This window comes from Bubalus kerabau, chromosome 3 (genome assembly GCF_029407905.1).
Source record: "Bubalus kerabau isolate K-KA32 ecotype Philippines breed swamp buffalo chromosome 3, PCC_UOA_SB_1v2, whole genome shotgun sequence".
Taxonomy (NCBI): domain Eukaryota; kingdom Metazoa; phylum Chordata; class Mammalia; order Artiodactyla; family Bovidae; genus Bubalus; species Bubalus kerabau.
This window is the reverse complement of record NC_073626.1, coordinates 75,612,309-75,630,194: the sequence shown is the minus strand read 5'-3', so window position 1 is coordinate 75,630,194 and position 17,886 is coordinate 75,612,309. Positions and strand designations below refer to the sequence as shown.

The 17,886-nt window shown below is 44.1% G+C and overlaps 1 long non-coding RNA gene across 1 annotated transcript in view; it reads left to right on the top strand.

Moving 5' to 3' along the window:
• Positions 1 to 17,886, top strand: part of LOC129646265 (uncharacterized) — a 78,263-nt gene that overhangs the window by 40,410 nt on the left and 19,967 nt on the right. The gene's annotated exons all lie outside the window — the stretch shown is intronic.

The window sequence follows — 17,886 nt, the reverse complement described above, 5'->3', positions numbered from 1 at the left end:
TATTTAAAGATACCCTAACCATTCTTCCCTTGCTTCCTTCTTAAATTGAATCAGGTGAACAAGGTCCTTCACCTTAAGGTCAAGAACAGCATCCTGGCCAATTCCCCTATTCCAGTGAGTCCAAAGAAATAATTAGGGAAAGAGTTGGAAGTGTAGTGGAGAGAGCTTGGGGTCTGCAATATATATATATATATATATATATATATGTGTGTGTGTGTATATATATTCTTTTAAATTGTGGGGGATGCACTAACCGTCCACCTAAAAGATTGGTTCCCTCCTTTCCGTAGCATAGCACTGTGACTACAAAGCCAGGAATACATCTTTCCACCACGCCCCTTACATCTAGATGAAGCCATGGGACTGAGTTCTAGAAAATGAAATAGGGGAAATTTTATGAGACTCACTGTCCTCCCACTGGAGCTCATCCATGCTCTTCTAGTCTCTGACTGGCTGGAAAGGACCTGGAATGGACATGACTCTCAGGGTTACCTTGGAAACCCACATGTTGAAAGGGGCTTTGATATCTTGCATCTTTGAATGACTCCAGGGAGGAGGGCAGCACATTGGCCTGGTCACCACCCAGCTCTGTTTCATGAATGGGAACAAGATTTTTACGGTGTTAAGTCCATTGAAATTTGTACAGCAGATGGTTTTATCATTATTAATATAAATTTTACTCCCTTGCATTGGGGATCCTAAAATATGTAGCACGGTGGAGGAAGACAGGAAAATTGGTATTGGAGGCAGAAAAGATGAAGATAACGCTGCTGCTGCTAAGTTGTTTCAGTCATGTCCAACTCTGTGTGACCCCATAGACGGCAGCCCACCAGGCTCCCCCATCCCTGGGATTCTCCAGGCAAGAACACTGGAGTGGGTTGCCATTTCCTTCTCCAATGCATGAAAGGAAAAGTGAAAGTGAAGTTGCTCAGTCATGTCTGACTCTTAGTGACCCCATGGACTGCAGCCTACCAGGCTCCTCTGTCCGTGGGATTTTCCAGGCAAGAGTACTGGAGTGGGTTGCCATCACCTTCTCCAATGAAAATAATAGCAAATTACTTAATAAAACTGTTGTCTTTGATTACTTCATGAGCAAAGTATGTGACAAGCCAGCGGCTTTAGAAGAAGTTGGAAAATGCAAAATTAGTGTTTTTTGTTTGTTTGTTTTTTACCAAGCTGCACAGCCTGTGGGATCTTAGTTCCCTGACCAGGGATGAAACCTCTGCCCCTGCTGTGGAAATTCAGAGTCCTAACCACTGGTGGTGGTGGTTGTTCAGTCACTCAGTCGTATTTGACCCTTTGCGACCCCATGGACTGCAGCATGCCAGGCTTCCCTGTCCTTCACTGTCTGCCTGAATTTGTTCAAACTCAAGTTCATTAAGTCAGTGATGCCATCCAACCATCTCATCCTCTGCTGCCCCCTTCTCCTCTTGCCCTCAATCTTTCCCAGCATCAGTCTTTTCCAATGAGTTGGCTCTTTAAATCAGGTGGCCAAGGTATTGGAGCTTCGGCTTCGGTTCTTCCAATGAATATTTAGGGCTAATGTCCTTTAGGATTGACTGATTTGATCTCCTTGCAGTCCAAGGGACTCTCAAGGGTCTTCTCCAGCACCACAGTTTGAAGGCATCAATTCTTTGGTGCTCAGCCTTTTTTATTGTCCAGCTCTCACTTTCATACATGACTACTGGAAAACCGTAGCTTTGACTATAGGGACCTTAGCTGCTGGACCACCAGGGAATTCCCAGTTCTTGTTGGTTTTGCTTAGTGAGTCTGTGCAAGGAAGAGTCAAACTCAGACAATAATTGGCTAGTTCAAGAACAGAAATGAAGGGGATTAGAATGAGTCCAGAAATCTGGAGACTTCTGCTTTGAACCCTAAGAGTAAGGGATAACATGGAAAAAAGACTTTGAGCAAAACAAAAGCCCATTAGGATTTCTCGACAGTCTCACCACTGTAGCAAAAATCCTTTAAGGCTATGCTCTTCATGCTCAGGCCCATTTCTTTCCCAGAGGAGCTTCCAGGCGGTTTCCACTAAGTTGGGGGAGAGAAGCCTAGGGGTTAGGATGCAAAGAAGTAAATCGGGCTTGAGAATTGTGTCTGGTAGAGAATCTCAGGTATGCATACAGGCACGTAAAAATGACTGCAAAGGAAAATTTCAGTTTACTAAGTATTTGAAGGAATTCTACGACCAAAGAATTCTTGAATTCAGACTACAAAACTTTTGGTTGCCCAAGCCTTGAATGAGTCCTTCCTTCGGTGCTCCAAAGACGCAGCGGCCGAAAATGAGCTGCAACCTCCTCAGTTTCCGCAAGAGGGCAGTCTCCGCACTGCTCGTCTCACAGGTGGCCTTGGAGGTAATGGACAAGGTAGAACCCGGCCGGGGCTACATCCAGGAGCCACGGAGGGCAACGGATAGGGAAGCTCCGCCCAAACAGCGAAATCAGAGACTAACTACGGAATCACTGCAGGCCGTCTCAGTGCTCAGCCACGTCCCCTTGGCCTTTATCTCCACTTGGAGGAATCTACTGACTTCCCACACCTGCAACCCTCTGCCTGAGGTTTTGTTTTGTTTTGTTTTGTTTTGTTTTGTTTTTCCCTGGCTCTGGGAACACAGGGGGCGTGTTGGAAATTCAAGGGAGTTACTGCCCTTAGAAGGAACCCTCGACAGCTGTCGGAGGATAAATTCCCCTCTCTGCTGGGGTAACCAGGCATGCTCTACACCCTTGAGTACGTCCATGGGATGCAGTGTTCGGCGTCTGTGCTGAAAGTGGCCTGACAACCCTGCCTTTATTGGCTTGCTTCTCTCTTCTGTCTCACTCTCCCCACCCTGCCACTTCTCTGATCAACTACTTGCAGGGTCTGCTTCTAGGGAAACTCAAATCAAGACAGAATTTCTCACCCTGTCTGGCCAGGGGATCATCACCATGTCTTCAGAATGGTGTGAGTGGGTGCCTTCCCCACATTTCTAGCATCTTACCTATTCTTTTTTATAGGTGAACCATTGGAACTGTAGACTAAAAAATCATTAAAACTGCTATCATCCTCAAGAGTAAACCTATTTTTTTCAGTGAAAAGTTTATTAGTCAAGTAATTCAACTTTATTATAGAAAAATAGAAAACAGATGAACAAAAAGAAAAATGCTTACCTATTAATCTTCTACCAGAAAACCTATGGTTAATGGGTTATTTTATATGCATAACCCAGTCTCTTTCTATGCATTTATGTATATATATATTTCTGTATTTGTGTATTTATTTTCACTATCTCCAAACCCTGTTTTATGTTACTTGAAGTCAAAAGACTTCCCGTAATTTTTAGGTTTTTATGGATTAACCAGTGCTAGGGAAATGCTATTTTCAGGAGGAGATTAATCTTTTTTGCAGTTCTACTGAGATATAATAAAATTGTAAGATATTTAAAGTATATAATGTGATGATTTGATACACATATATACTGTGAAAGGATTCTATCCATGTATTCATTTATTAAAAAATTTTGTCACTTGGCATTGCTACGTGCTAGGCACAGTTCTAGGCATTTGGAATACATCAGTAAATAAAGTGAAGATTTCTGTTCCCCAGGAAAAATGCATTCTAGTTGGTGGAGATTGTCAATAAAAATATATAGAGCGAGATAGATAATAAGTGGATTATTTAGTATCTCAATCGGTGAAAATGCTATGGGAAAAGGGAAAAATAGAGCAGGGTTTGGGGAGCTCAGGACAGCTGGAGAGGGGATTGCAACTGTAAGTGTGGTAGGTCGGAGGGTCAGCGAGGATGAAACATTTGAGCAAAGACTTAAAGGAGGCACAGATACCTGTGGGATGAGCATTCTGGGCAGAATGATCAGCAGTAGAGGTCCCCAAGGGGACTGGTCTGGTGTGCTGAAGATGAGCAAAGAACCCAGCCAGGCTGGAGCAGAGTGAGTGATGGGGAACTGGCTGGAGGATGAGGTCAAGGTGTAGCCTAGGAGTCAAGGGGACACAGCACCACCTGTAGACTTTTATTCTGTGTGAGATGCGGAGCCCCAGCAGGATTTTGAGCAGAAGAGACATGATCTGACACATGTTGTAAAAGGGCAATTCTGGCTCCTATGGTGACAGGAGCTGCAGGGGAGACAATTTAGGAGCTATTCAACAATTCAAGCAGGAGATGGTGGTGGATGAGACCTGAGCGGATAAGGGAGGCAGATGAAAAATAGCTGGATTGGGGAAGTATATTTTGATGCTAAGGCTAACAGGATTTCCTGAGGATTGGACCTGGATGCAAAAGACAGAGAGGATGATGATTAAAGATGATTTGCAGGGTTTTGGCTTGAGCATTAGGAAGGCTTTAGGTGCCAACAAGTGATTTAAGGGAGGCTGTTGCTGGAGCAGGTTAAAAGGGAGGAAAATCATGAGTTCTGTTAGTTTGATGTGTCTATCAGAAGTCTGAGCAGGCAGTTGGATTCAGGAGTCAGGAGTTTAGAGAAGTCTAGACTAGGTTAAATGGTGCTTAAAACCACGACTGAATAAGATCAAAGGAATGAGCATAGGCAGAGAAGAGAGCTAATGTCAAGGCCACAGCGAGCTAGTGCCTCACACCTGTCAGAATGGCTAGCATCAAAAAGACCACAGATAAATTCTGGCAAGGACATGAAGGAGAGGAAAGACTTGTGCACTGTTAGTGGGGATGCAAATTGGTGCAGCTGCTGTGGGAAACAGTATGGAGATTCCTCAAAAACTAAAAATAGAGCTACGTATGATTCAGTGATTCTACTCCTAGGTATATGTCCAAAGAAAATGAAAACACTACTTTGAAAAGATACATGCACCCCAATGTTCATAGCAGCACTGTTTACAACAGCCAGGATATGAAAACAACCAAAGTGTCTGCCAAGAGATGAATGGATAAAGATGATGTGATACACACACAACAGCCAAGATATGAAAACAACCAGAGTGTCTGCCAACAGATGAGTGGATAAAGAAGATGTGATACACACACAGACACACACACACAGACACACACAGACACACACACACACCCACACACACAGAAATACTACTCAGCCATGAAAAAGAAGGAAATTTGCCATTTGCAACAACATGGATGAACTTGGAGGGTATTGTGCTTAGTAAAATAAGTCGGACAGAAGACAGATACTGTATGATATCACTTATATGTGGAATCTAAAAAATACAAGAAACTAGTAAATATGACAAAGAGCAGATTCACAGATACAAAGAATAAACTAGTGGTTACCAGGGGAGAGAGGGAATGGGGGAGGAGCAAGATAAGGGTAGGGAATTGAGACATTCAATCTACTGTGTATAAAATAAATAAGCTACAAGGATCTATTGTACAGCAAAAGATATAGCCAATATTTTATAATAACTATACATGAAGTATAAGTTTTCAAAATTGTGAATCACTATGTTGTACACTTGAAACATACAATGTTGTGCATGCTAAGTCGCCTCAGTCATGCCTGACTCTGTGTGACCCCATGGTCTGTAGCCCGCCAGGCTCATCTGTCCATGGGATTCTCCAGGGATGAATACTGGAGTGGGTTGCCATTTTCTTCTCTAGGGGATCCTCCTGAGCCAGGGATCCTGACCCAGGGATCGAACCTTATGTCGCCTGGATTGGCAGGCGGGTTCTTTACCTCTAATGCCACCTGGGAAACCCCATATAATGTAAATTATATATATATATATATATATATATATATAAAATAAGATTGGGAAGAGGAGGATGCAGCAAAGATCGAGAAGAAGGAAGCACTGAGGCAGGAGGAGATCCAAGAGAGGGTAGGTTCTGGAAGCCAGGTGAACAGCTCTGGAGGAAGAGCGAGTGGCCCACTGTGTTGAATGCTACTGTTGGAGCCCTTGAGATGAAGGTGGAAATGAACACGGGGCTTAGCAATATGGCAGCCACCGGTGACCTTGACTCGCACAAAACCTGCCTGGAGTAGGTTTAAGAAGGGAGGGATTCGAGGCGCTTTATTGCAAAGTGTAAGGAGGAAGTAAAGTCATAGCTGTTGAGAGAGGGCATCAATAGAAGCTTTTTCTTTTGTGCCCTTTTGTGGGGATGGGGGAAAAAACAGCATATGAGCGTGATGATCATAAGGACCCAACAGTAACAAGAAAAAGAACTGATTGTGGAGTAGGGAGGTGGAAGAAAACACCCATAAAAATGTTTTTAAAAATGAGATTACTATGTATACTTTTCTGTAACTTAGAGTATATTAAAAATAGCTTCCCAGTCAAATAATGTGTCTACATCTTCATTTTTAATGGCTGTAGTATATTCTGGTTTTGCATTTATGATAATTTGTTTAAACAACCCCTTATCACTGGACTTTTGGATGATTTCCTTTATTTTTTTATTTATGTTTTTGCATTTATAGACAGCCATACAGTGGATATCCTTATAAACCAAGCAATTTTCTGATTGTTACCCTAGGAAAAGCTCCCCATGGTGGAAGACTAGGTGAAAGAATGAAAAGACTTTAAGTAGTGTTAATGCATATCAAATAGCCCGAATCTCTGTTTTAGATTTGTTCAAAAGCCATTCAGGCTTGCCCTTATCTCTCTTTATTTTTCTATTGTATCTATCACAGTTGTGTACTGTTACATTTATTCGTGTGATGATCTGATTAATATCCCTTTCTCCCACTAGACTGCCAACCACTGAGTGCAGAGACAGTGCCTGATTTTGCTCACTCTTGTGTCCTCAGTGTTTGGCCCCACAGTTCGTCCCAAGGTAGGCATTCAGTTAATAATTATTCATGATGGAGTGAATAAATGTAAAGCTTAGTTTGGTGCATAGGGGAGAAGATCACACTGATCATGTCATCTGAAGGCACAATGAGGGGTGGCAATCCATTGCCACAGTGCCTCTCAGGCTACCTGGTTTATAGTGATAAAAGTGCTTTAATTGACTAATTAAATAGTGTATGAATGAGGGTACTGCTTTTACAAAAGCCCGCCTTCTTGTGGGATTAGTGAAAGGAATAACTGTGGATCCTCCCCAGGTCACTTACTTGGAGAAAACCCTGTCTGTGTCTATATTTTGGTGCATCTGGCAGGAGCCTGGCTACCAGTTAGCCAAACCCTCGTTTCCTGAGCCGAGCACCTCCTTCTAGCAGCCAGCAGGTGGCAACAGTGGGTCATTGATGTGTCGGTGGGGCGGCTCTCCTGATGAACACCAACCGCGGTACCAGAGCCTACCGGGGTGCCGTCCACCCGGAATCCCATACGGGATGTTTCCTGGGACCCCAGAGCAGTGGCTTCCCTTCAGGAGAGTCGGGAAAGAGGGGTCAGCTCTCAGCCCCCAAGAGAGTCCATTTTACAGTTTACAGGCTCGAGGAATCCTTACCTGACCGCTCAAGAGTCAAATGAGACTCATTTGAAAATCTGGACTTCCCAGGCCCTGAGACTTCACCAGTTCACACCAGCTGACCTGCCTCTGTTGTTTCAGTCTGTCTGAAGTGCTCAGTTTCTTTTGATTCGATTGTTTTTTTTTTCAGCCTACCTCAGTGCCAGCTAGCTTGTGTGTTAGTTGCTCAGTCGTGTCTGACTCTTTGTGACCCCATGGGCTGTATAGCCTGCCAGACTCCTCTGTCCATGGGGATTCTTCAGGCAACAATACTGGAGTGGGTTGCCATGCCCTCCTCCGGGGAATCTTCCAGGCCCAGGGATTGAACCCAGGTCTCCCTCATTGCAGGCAGATTCTTTACTGTCTGAGCTACATGGGAAGCCCAGGCAGCTCAGGCTGACAGTTGTGTAGGAATTGCTGGTTTCAAATCACTGAGTTATAGAAATGCTTCTTACAGCGTGCCAAACAGGTTTCTTTCCGTTCCGTGTGGGCCACCCCATCTCGGTTTTATTCCAGGGGCTGGGGTGGATTTGCCCCCGTCTGTCCACCTTACTCTCTCTCTTCTGTGTTCCCTTGAGACTAATGGTAGTGAGGAAATCACCGTTTGCTGAGATCTGGCTGTCTACCATTTCACCCTCACAGCCCCCCAGTGAGGTGGGTGTATGTTCATGTGTCCAAGCCCACTGGGTCCTAAGTAGCAGAGACGTTTCCAATTCCAAATATGGTTCTCCATCCACTACACTTGTGCTCCATGCTGTGCTCCCCAAGCCCCACAGAGAGGGGATGTGGCCCAGGGGTTATGCTTCTTGCCTTCTACCCTTCATCAAGGGCAACTGTACCTGGGCTTAAAAGGAAAAAAAAAAAGTGTGTGTGTGTGTATTCTCCTTCTAAAGGGAAAGCTTCTGTGAAATTTTATGTACATCTGTAAAGTATAAGGAGAGAGAAGTTCTGAGCTTCACAGGATATGTTGATTCGGGGTGCAGTCTGACATGGGACTCACGGCAGGAGTGTGCACCGTGGCTGTAAGACAGATAACAACGTTTACAGGAACTACAGCAAGGCCGTGGCCCCCAGAGCTCCAGGGTCTAACCACTTGATTAACTCAGGAAATACTTTGATGACAAAACCCTTCTGCCACTGGCTTCTCATGTTCTCAGGAACAGATACACATCAGGAAAAATGAATCTGATATGAAGCTGAACCTACCCTGATGCCACCCTCCTCTAACAAAGGGTGTGCTTTGAACTTTAAATCACCCAGAGTCTGGGTGAGAGCAATCTGATGGAAAACTAAGGAATCCTGGGAGGCCAAGTTGAATGACAGATGGCAAACTGGGGCAGAGAGAGAAGGGGTGGAGACGGAAGAGCCTGGGGCTGGGTATCTGGTGTGGCGAAGGGAGAGAACTGGTCAGAGAGAGGAGTCCAAAGAGTATCACTAAGGAACTCTGCTGGAGATTTTTTAAATTTATTTTCAATTGGAGGATAGTTGCTTTTCAAGGTTGTGCTGGTTTCTGCCACACAACAGCGTGAATCAGCCATAGGTACACATATGTCCTCCCCTTCTTGGACTTCCCTCCCACCCTCTGCTCCATCCCACCATTGGTGGAGATTTAAAATACACGCCTACCTTTAGCATTTTCTCAAGAGACCTATAAGATTTGAACTGTTTTAATTATATTTTCCTGCAGAACTGGGTCCAAGACTGGACTATGTAGGATGCTTGATTTATATCAGTTACATAAGCGAAACTTCAGTCTTTGCTGTCATTTGAAAGAGTCAAACCACGCGTGTTTTTGTTTCCTCTTGTCAGCTGCTTGAGTTTCTATTCTGAGAGGTGCTAACTGTTAAACATTGTTATTCACTTGTGTTCCCTAAATAATTTTTAATTAGTTTTAATTTGGACCAAGCATGTTCTGTCGTTGACATAGTGACAGGAATTATCAAAACTAAAATTAATAATGAACTTCAGAAAAAAACTTGCACTAACATTATAGTATTTTATCATATCTAGCTCAACGGAGACACAGATGATTTAAATTTTGGTTTTTCGATGACTTTCCTCAAAGCAATAATTGCATTGGTAAAAAGGCTACTTAAGCATTATTTTTCACCTCTCAAGCATTTTTCACAATGGAATTTTTCTGTTGTATCTCAGTGAAATCAATTGCATTAATGCAAGAAATGGGATCAAAACAGCAACTCTATGTAGCCTTCGAAACCTCACATCAAGCTGGATAATTACTATTTTCATTACATAGTGGGAAACAGGAGCAGTGACACTTTCACCTAAAAAATTGCCAAAAGAAAAAGCTTGTCAGGGCTCTCAGAATATCATAAAGCAGACACGACAATAAATTTTAAAATATTTTTGGCGTTTTTAAATCAAGCCACTTCTCTTCCCTCCCCTGTCATTTAGGACAATGGTATCAGTTGTCCCCTAACCATTAGTGCATAATTCTAACAAAGACCTGTACATCCCTTCAGCTAAAAAGTGGTCAAATATCAAACAGCTACTAATCTTGGGGTCAGCCCCTTTTCCAAAATGAGTAAAGCCTTTTGAATCCTTTGGGGTAAAAATCTGGCAAAGATCACAGAGAATTCAGTAAAGCTTTCTGATACATCAGTGGACTATCCTCTGAGGATTCTGCCCATGAGACTCATCCAAGCATGCTCTAGTTTAGTCCAAACACCTATAAAGTCATACGTGCATGAGGGAGTTTCTTGAGTGAAAGCCTGCAGACCTGCAGGGTAAACTTGCCAAGTGCAGCAATCAGCCGTGATCCTCTCTACAGTCTCATCTTCACTGTGCTCTTAAGTACTATGTAATTTGGTCTTGGGACCACTTAGCTAATTACAGATTAGAAGGATGGGGTTTGAATGTTACTGAACAACTGACGGAATTATTTAGTATTCTGCAGTTCAGTGGGAAAGAGTATAGATGTGCTTGAATATTTATGAAGTTTTACCTTCTCTTTTTGTCCTAGAGGTCTTTCAACAAATTAAAAGATGTGTGTTAGCACCATAAGGATTTGCCTAGACTTTTAAAGACTGGCAAGCCAAGACTGACTTTTATTCAGACAAGCATTATTTTGTCATATTGATGGAACTGAGAAGGGCTCATGGGCCCGCAGTGCAGAAAGCCAAACTCTGACCATGGGTGTTTGTGGCAAAGTCAGCGTTTATGTCAGGGCTCCATGCAAGGGAGTTGGAGACAAGCATCCTACCAGGCTTTCTTAAAGGGGAGGAACAAAGAAGCTGGGGTTAATCATCGCCTTGTGACATTTCTTAATCATAGTCTTGAGTCAGGATGCCCAAGATACATGTCACTGGTCTGGCACTCCATGACAAGGGCGGTAGGTGTGGGTATGTGTCTGTTAGCTCATCTTGCCCTGGGGAAACTGATTATGTTATCAATTATGTTATCAACAGCAACAGTTTTAGTCATCTGACTCTAGTGGATTGGTGTGCAGTTAGCACAGGATTGAGGTTGGTTGGTGGGGGAGGGGGTGGAGAGAATAAAGTTTTGGATAAAGAGATTAATTATAAACTCAGCAAGAAAACTAGGTTTTAGGGAGACTGGGTTTCACTGATTTTAAGTATTTTAGCTTACTGTATGGGTGTGACCAGCGCTATTTAAATTGCCAATATCAGTGTATCCCTCTGTGTGCCCTGACTCCTTGTATCGGTGGCAGTAGCTTAGCTTTGTCACGGCTCTGGGCACAGCAGTAGTCCCTTGGAGAGTCTGGAGTTCCTAGATAGACACGGCGCATCTGCCCGGAGCTTCGGTTTCACTTGAAGACTCGGAGAAAACAAAAGTGATCAATTTAACCATTTATGTAATGTGCTGCCAGTTCTTTATTTAATTTGCTGTGAAGCAAGTACAATTATGCATTGACTATAATTAAAAACTCAATATTGGCTAATACTTGCAGTGAGAGAATAACAACTTGTAAACCAAGAAGTGTGTCTATTAAACTGTCAGAGTTCCAGCCGGAAACCAACTGGTGACATGGAGAAAAAAATCTGACGCCATTTTTTCCTGGGAGCGTGATGGGCCAAGGTCCCACCTGGCCCCCAGGTGAGGCAGCCCAAAGCTGGCTCCTCCCGTCTCCTGTCATTGGCAGGAACTCTAAGGACTGCTGGAAGGAGAGGAAACCTCCAACCCCAGCAAACAGGACCATTCTGTTATGTGAGATCCTGAAAAACCTGGACCAGCTGGGCATGGCCAGAGACATTACGGAAGTTCCCTCTCACCTCAGCTAGGCCTGCCCTGGGCATCTGGACATCCTCCAAGAACTGTCCCCCTTGCTCTCCCAGACTTCCCACAGCACCTCCCAACTCCTGAGACCCCACCTTGGATGGGGACCATCCATAGCATGACCCCGTGGTACCCTTCCCCTCACCAGTCTACTGCATTATGGGCAGCACAGCCTGCTCACTTCCGGCCCTTGACCCTGGTCCAAGCTTCAACTTCCTGTCTTGTGTGATCCATTTCCAGGAATAAGGACTGAATCATCTATAGCCTGATTTCTCTGTGAAAATAAATAGGAATGCAAAATTCACACGACTGGGAAGATCTCAGAGAAGATGGGTGCTCTTTTGGCCCCTTTGAGCAGACCCTGGGGGCGCGTTCATCCTCCTTTGCGGCTACAGCGCCACCAGCAGGCACATTGGAGAAGCAGCAAGGAGAAGGAAACGCCTGTGAGGCTCTACCCACCCCAGACTGGGGACAGTGCTCCTCAGAGGGCACGTGTCCCACTGGAATTCGGGCAAATTCCACACCATTCCAGATATCCAGCCTCCCAACTAAACACCCTGCAAAGCCTTTATCCCCTCCTGCCAATCTGTGCAAAATATCAGGGGGATAAGCCAGTTTTCTTTCTTCTCGGATTCACAAAATGGTTGTGCCAATTTTGTGCAGACTGATCCTTCTCTCTCTTTTCCTATACATTTTTTTTTCAGAAGTATGTGAAGTCATTTTGGTGAAATTTAGCTGTACGGTGGTTGTTATTTGTTTCAAGAAAGATGAAGGCAGCTTTGGCTGGTGCTGGGGAGGTGGAGTCAGAGAACTGGAGATAGCATGGAGTGTTGTGTCTTGCTTGTGAAGACTTATGCAGCAATGCACACAGCCCCATCTCCAGGGCTCCATCCCCTTTCCTACCCTTAGAAACCCTGGGGAGCCCAGGCAAGAACAAGAAGCCTTTCTGAGCACGTGGCTGCTGATGGGTGGAGGGATCCCAGGATGACCTGGTCCTGGACTCCTGCGCACACAACTGCTGCTGCTCACCTGGCCTCTCCTCCTTTTTCCTGCTCAGAGGGCATTCAGGGTGTATTTGGGGTGGGAAGAAATGCACCCCAGGGGAGCACTTATTGGAAATCTGACTGTGAGAGTCTTTGGTTACAGTCAGGCCAGTTCCAGGCCCAATTCAATTAATTCTGGATTAAGTTTCAAGGTCTGACCCTTCTCAGAGAGCCTTTCTTGCACAACCTCTTAAAAAGTAATTTCTCAGAGACTGATCTTGGTTTGTGTTTTCTAGAGAACAAATTAGGGGGATTGTGCTTCCATATTCATTTCTATTTTGGTGATTCATTAGCACATTGGTCAAGAAGGATCTTGTACATTTATTAGAATGTTCACCTTAGGGATGTGTTTCCAAGGTTGGGCTCTGTGACAGACATCCATACCCTCCTAGCTGCACAAGCTTCATGTACCCCTTTTTATCCTAAACCAAAGTTCTCTCTCTAGTATCATAAGCATGAAGACTTTGCACGTGGAAGTTCATCCCTGAGATGGAGGCAGAGAATCAGCCTCCTCCTCAATGGCTTAGGAAGGGCAAAGGATTTAGAGGAACTGAGCTAAGAAAGTAAGATTCAGGGAATTGGGTCAGCTTAACTCTAGGGAAGAACTAGGAAGCAGGTTTAGGGAACTAGAGGGTACTGTCAGAGACCCAAGGGGTACGCATCAGGGAGCTTCCTGGAGATGTGGGAAAGGGCCCTGGTATCAGGGAGGAAGACCCATGATGTCAAGGATGAGAGGCTGAAGGAAATCTTGACTGGCTGTGGGCAGAGAGAGGGTGAAGATATGGGGTAAGGGGAAGGGAGCTGGAGAAAAGAATTAGGGAGAAAATTCAGACTATCCCAATAGCGCTGGCCTTTGCAAATTTACTGGGTCCTAAATTTTCTCATCAACAAAGTAACCCTTCCACCGGGATTAGAATGGGATGCATATGTACCCTCTCCTCAATCCCTGCCACCCCCAAGATGATGATACAAGGACACTTGTATGGGAGCAAACATTCTGATATGTTTGATCTAAAAAAAAAAAAAAGAAAGTTTCATTTCCCTAAAGTTATGTTTGCTGCATTCATGCTTGCTGCCTTTATGCTCTCTGAATTTGCCTTTTCAAAGCCAGGCTCTTTTCCAAAAATCCACTCTGGCAGGAGATCAAGGGAGGGCCTGATGTTCTCCAGTTAATGATAAAATTCCACAGTGAAGCTTTCCCAGCATCACCCGGAGAGGACCAGAACTAGCAGTCTGGCTCTGACAACCACAGCCTAAGTCCCCTCACGAGCTGCACGCCTTGTCTGACTAGCATCGCTGTCCACGGCCAGCAAAGGGATGGCTCGGTCAGGTGAGGGCAGGTGTTGCTGGAACAGCATGCCCCCAGGTTTCCAGTGTCGCTGTCAGGCTGCAGAGCAGCCCCGCCGCCCGCGCCCCAGAGCCAGGGCCTGGCGCCTTGCCCCAGTGCCAGTGCCGTGGTTTGCTTATTCTGACGTACTCATCCCCGACATGTCAAGATGAAAGGCAGGAAATGGGCAGTTCCAGTTCCCACAGCAGAAGTGGTTGGACCGCATCGCATCGCGTCTCATGCCGGTCGTGAGATCCTGGAGGCAAACCTGACGCAGGCCGACCTCAGGCCTGGCTCCCCTGCTCCGAATCCATTCTGACCGCAGACTGCCCGCAGCCTGGCTCGCTCCCACCGGTGCCAGTGACTGGAGCCACCTCCTCAGAAGGTCACCCCCACCCCGGGGCTCCCCACTGTCCCCAGGGGCCTGCCCCTGAGCCGGCCCACTTTCTGCAGCCACTCCCAGCCTTGCTGGCCTGTTGCTGAGCCATCAATGTGGAGCTTTCCCTGTGAACAGAAGTGCCTCTAGGCCTTCAGGGCAGAGGCTTGGGAACCCCCAGGATTCTATTGAATTTATTTTATTTTATTTTATTTTTAAACTTTACATAATTGTATTAGTTTTGCCAAATATCAAAATGAATCCGCCACAGGTATACATGTGTTCCCCATCCTGAACCCTCCTCCCTCCTCCCTCCCCATTCCATCCCTCTGGGTCGTCCCAGTGCACCAGCCCCAAGCATCCAGTATCGTGCATCGAACCTGGGCTGGCAACTCGTTTCATACATGATATTTTACATGTTTCAATGCCATTCTCCCAAATCTTCCCACCCTCTCCCTCTCTCACAGAGTCCATAAGACTGTTCTATACATCAGTGTCTCTTTTGCTGTCTCGTACACAGGGTTATTGTTACCATCTTTCTAAATTCCATATATATGCGTTAGTATACTGTATTGGTGTTTTTCTTTCTGGCTTACTTCACTCTGTATAATAGGCTCCAGTTTCATCCACCTCATTAGAACTGACTCAAATGTATTCTTTTTAATGGCTGAGTAATACTCCATTGTGTATGTGTACCACAGCTTTCTCATCCATTCATCTGCTGATGGACATCTAGGTTGCTTCCATGTCCTGGCTATTATAAACAGTGCTGCAATGAACATTGGGGTACACGTGTCTCTTTCCCTTCTGGTTTCCTCAGTGTGTATGCCCAGCAGTGGGATTGCTGGATCATAAGGCAGTTCTATTTCCAGTTTTTTAAGGAATCTCCACACTGTTCTCCATAGTGGCTGTACTAGTTTGCATTCCCACCAACAGTGTAAGAGGGTTCCCTTTTCTCCACACCCTCTCCAGCATTTATTGCTTGTAGACTTTTGGATCGCAGCCATTCTGACTGGAGTGAAATGGTACCTCATAGTGGTTTTGATTTGCATTTCTCTGATAATGAGTGATGTTGAGCATCTTTTCATGTGTTTGTTAGCCATCTGTATGTCTTCTCTGGAGAAATGTCTATTTAGTTCTTTGGCCCATTTTTTGATTGGGTCATTTATTTTTCTGGAGTTGAGCTGTAGGAGTTGCTTGTATATTCTCGAGATTAGTTGTTTGTCAGTTGCTTCATTTGCTATTATCTTCTCCCATTCTGAAGGCTGTCTTTTCACCTTGCTAATAGTTTCCTTTGATGTGCAGAAGCTTTTAAGGTTAATTAGGTCCCATTTGTTTATTTTTTCTTTTATTTCCAATATTCTGGGAGGTGGGTCATAGAGGATCCTGCTGTGATGTATGTCGGAGAGTGTTTTGCCTATGTTCTCCTCTAGGAGTTTTATAGTTTCTGGTCTTACGTTTAGATCTTTAATCCATTTTGAGTTTATTTTTGTGTATGGTGTTAGAAAGTGTTCTAGTTTCATTCTTTTACAAGTGGTTGACCAGATTTCCCAGCACCACTTGTTAAAGAGATTGTCTTTAATCCATTGTATATTCTTACCTCCTTTGTCAAAGATAAGGTGTCCATATGTGCGTGGATTTATCTCTGGGCTTTCTATTTTGTTCCATTGATCTATATTTCTGTCTTTGTGCCAGTACCATACTGTCTGGATAACTGTGGCTTTGTAGTAGAGCCTGAAGTCAGGTAGGTTGATTCTTCCAGTTCCATTCTTCTTTCTCAAGATCGCTTTGGCTATTCGAGGTTTTTTGTATTTCCATACAAATTGTGAAATTATTTGTTCTAGCTCTGTGAAGAATGCTGTTGGTAGCTTGATAGGGATTGCATTGAATCTATAGATTGCTTTGGGTAGTATACTCATTTTCACTACATTGATTCTTCCAATCCATGAACATGGTATATTTCTCCATCTGTTAGTGTCCTCTTTGATTTCTTTCACCAGTGTTTTATAGTTTTCTATATATAGGTCTTTAGTTTCTTTAGGTAGATATATTCCTAAGTATTTTATTCTTTCCGTTGCAATGGTGAATGGAATTGTTTCCTTAATTTCTCTTTCTGTTTTCTCATTATTAGTGTATAGGAATGCAAGGGATTTCTGTGTGTTGATTTTATACCCTGCAACTTTACTATAGTCATTGATTAGTTCTAGTAATTTTCTGGTGGAGTCTTTAGGGTTTTCTATGTAGAGGATCATGTCATCTGCAAACAGTGAGAGCTTTACTTCTTCTTTTCCAATTTGGATTCCTTTTATTTCTTTTTCTGCTCTGATTGCTGTGGCCAAAACTTCCAAAACTATGTTGAATAGTAATGGTGAAAGTGGGCACCCTTGTCTTGTTCCTGACTTTAGAGGAAATGCTTTCAATTTTTCACCATTGAGGATAATGTTTGCTGTGGGTTTGTCATATATAGCTTTTATTATGTTGAGGTATGTTCCTTCTATTCCTGCTTTCTGGAGAGTTTTGATCATAAATGGATGTTGAATTTTGTCAAAGGCTTTCTCTGCATCTATTGAGATAATCATATGGTTTTTATTTTTCAATTTGTTAATGTGGTATATTACATTGATTGATTTGCGGATATTGAAGAATCCTTGCATCCCTGGGATAAAGCCCACTTGGTCATGGTGTATGATCTTTTTAATGTGTTGTTGGATTCTGATTGCTAGAATTTTGTTAAGGATTTTTGCATCTATGTTCATATTGGCCTGTAGTTTTCTTTTTTTGTGGGATCTTTGTCAGGTTTTGGTATTAGGGTGATGGTGGCCTCATAGAATGAGTTTGGAAGTTTACCATCCTCTGCAATTTTCTGGAAGAGTTTGAGCAGGATAGGTGTTAGCTCTTCTCTAAATTTTTGGTAGAATTCAGCTGTGAAACCGTCTGGACCTGGGCTTTTGTTTGCTGGAAGATTTTTGATTACAGTCCAGGATTCTAAAAAAGTGGCAGACATTGACCCACCAAAAATCAAATCGAAAAAAAGAGTAACAAAGCCCAGGCTTTGCTGTTTTCCCCTGAGTGGCTGCTGGCCCTTCCTGCAACCACCCCAGTCAGCTAGAGGAGTCTTCAGTAAACAGGCCATCTTTTCCATAAGACATAAGTAAGCATCGCTTCCACCCACACTCAGGATGTTAGAACATTTGAAGAATGATCTGTTCTGGACCAGAAATAACCTTACAGGAAGAATCCCACTTCTCTTTCTCCAGGTATGTGCCACATGGCTGGCTTATGGGGACAGTGGGGACTGTCAGGGTCTACTTCCTGGCTTTGGTACAGTTACTCCAAGCCCTCCTCAACAGGCCGCTGCAAGAGCATTTGTGCTTTTCATTTCCTTGGGGAGGATTTTTTAAAAAATGGCTGTAGGGCAATTTACATCACATTCAGATGTGTTCCCTGGGCAGCAGATTACTTGAACGTTCAGTAGAGCCGGGCTGAGCAGTGCCCAGATAGGGCCCCCCTTCCTGTTCAGC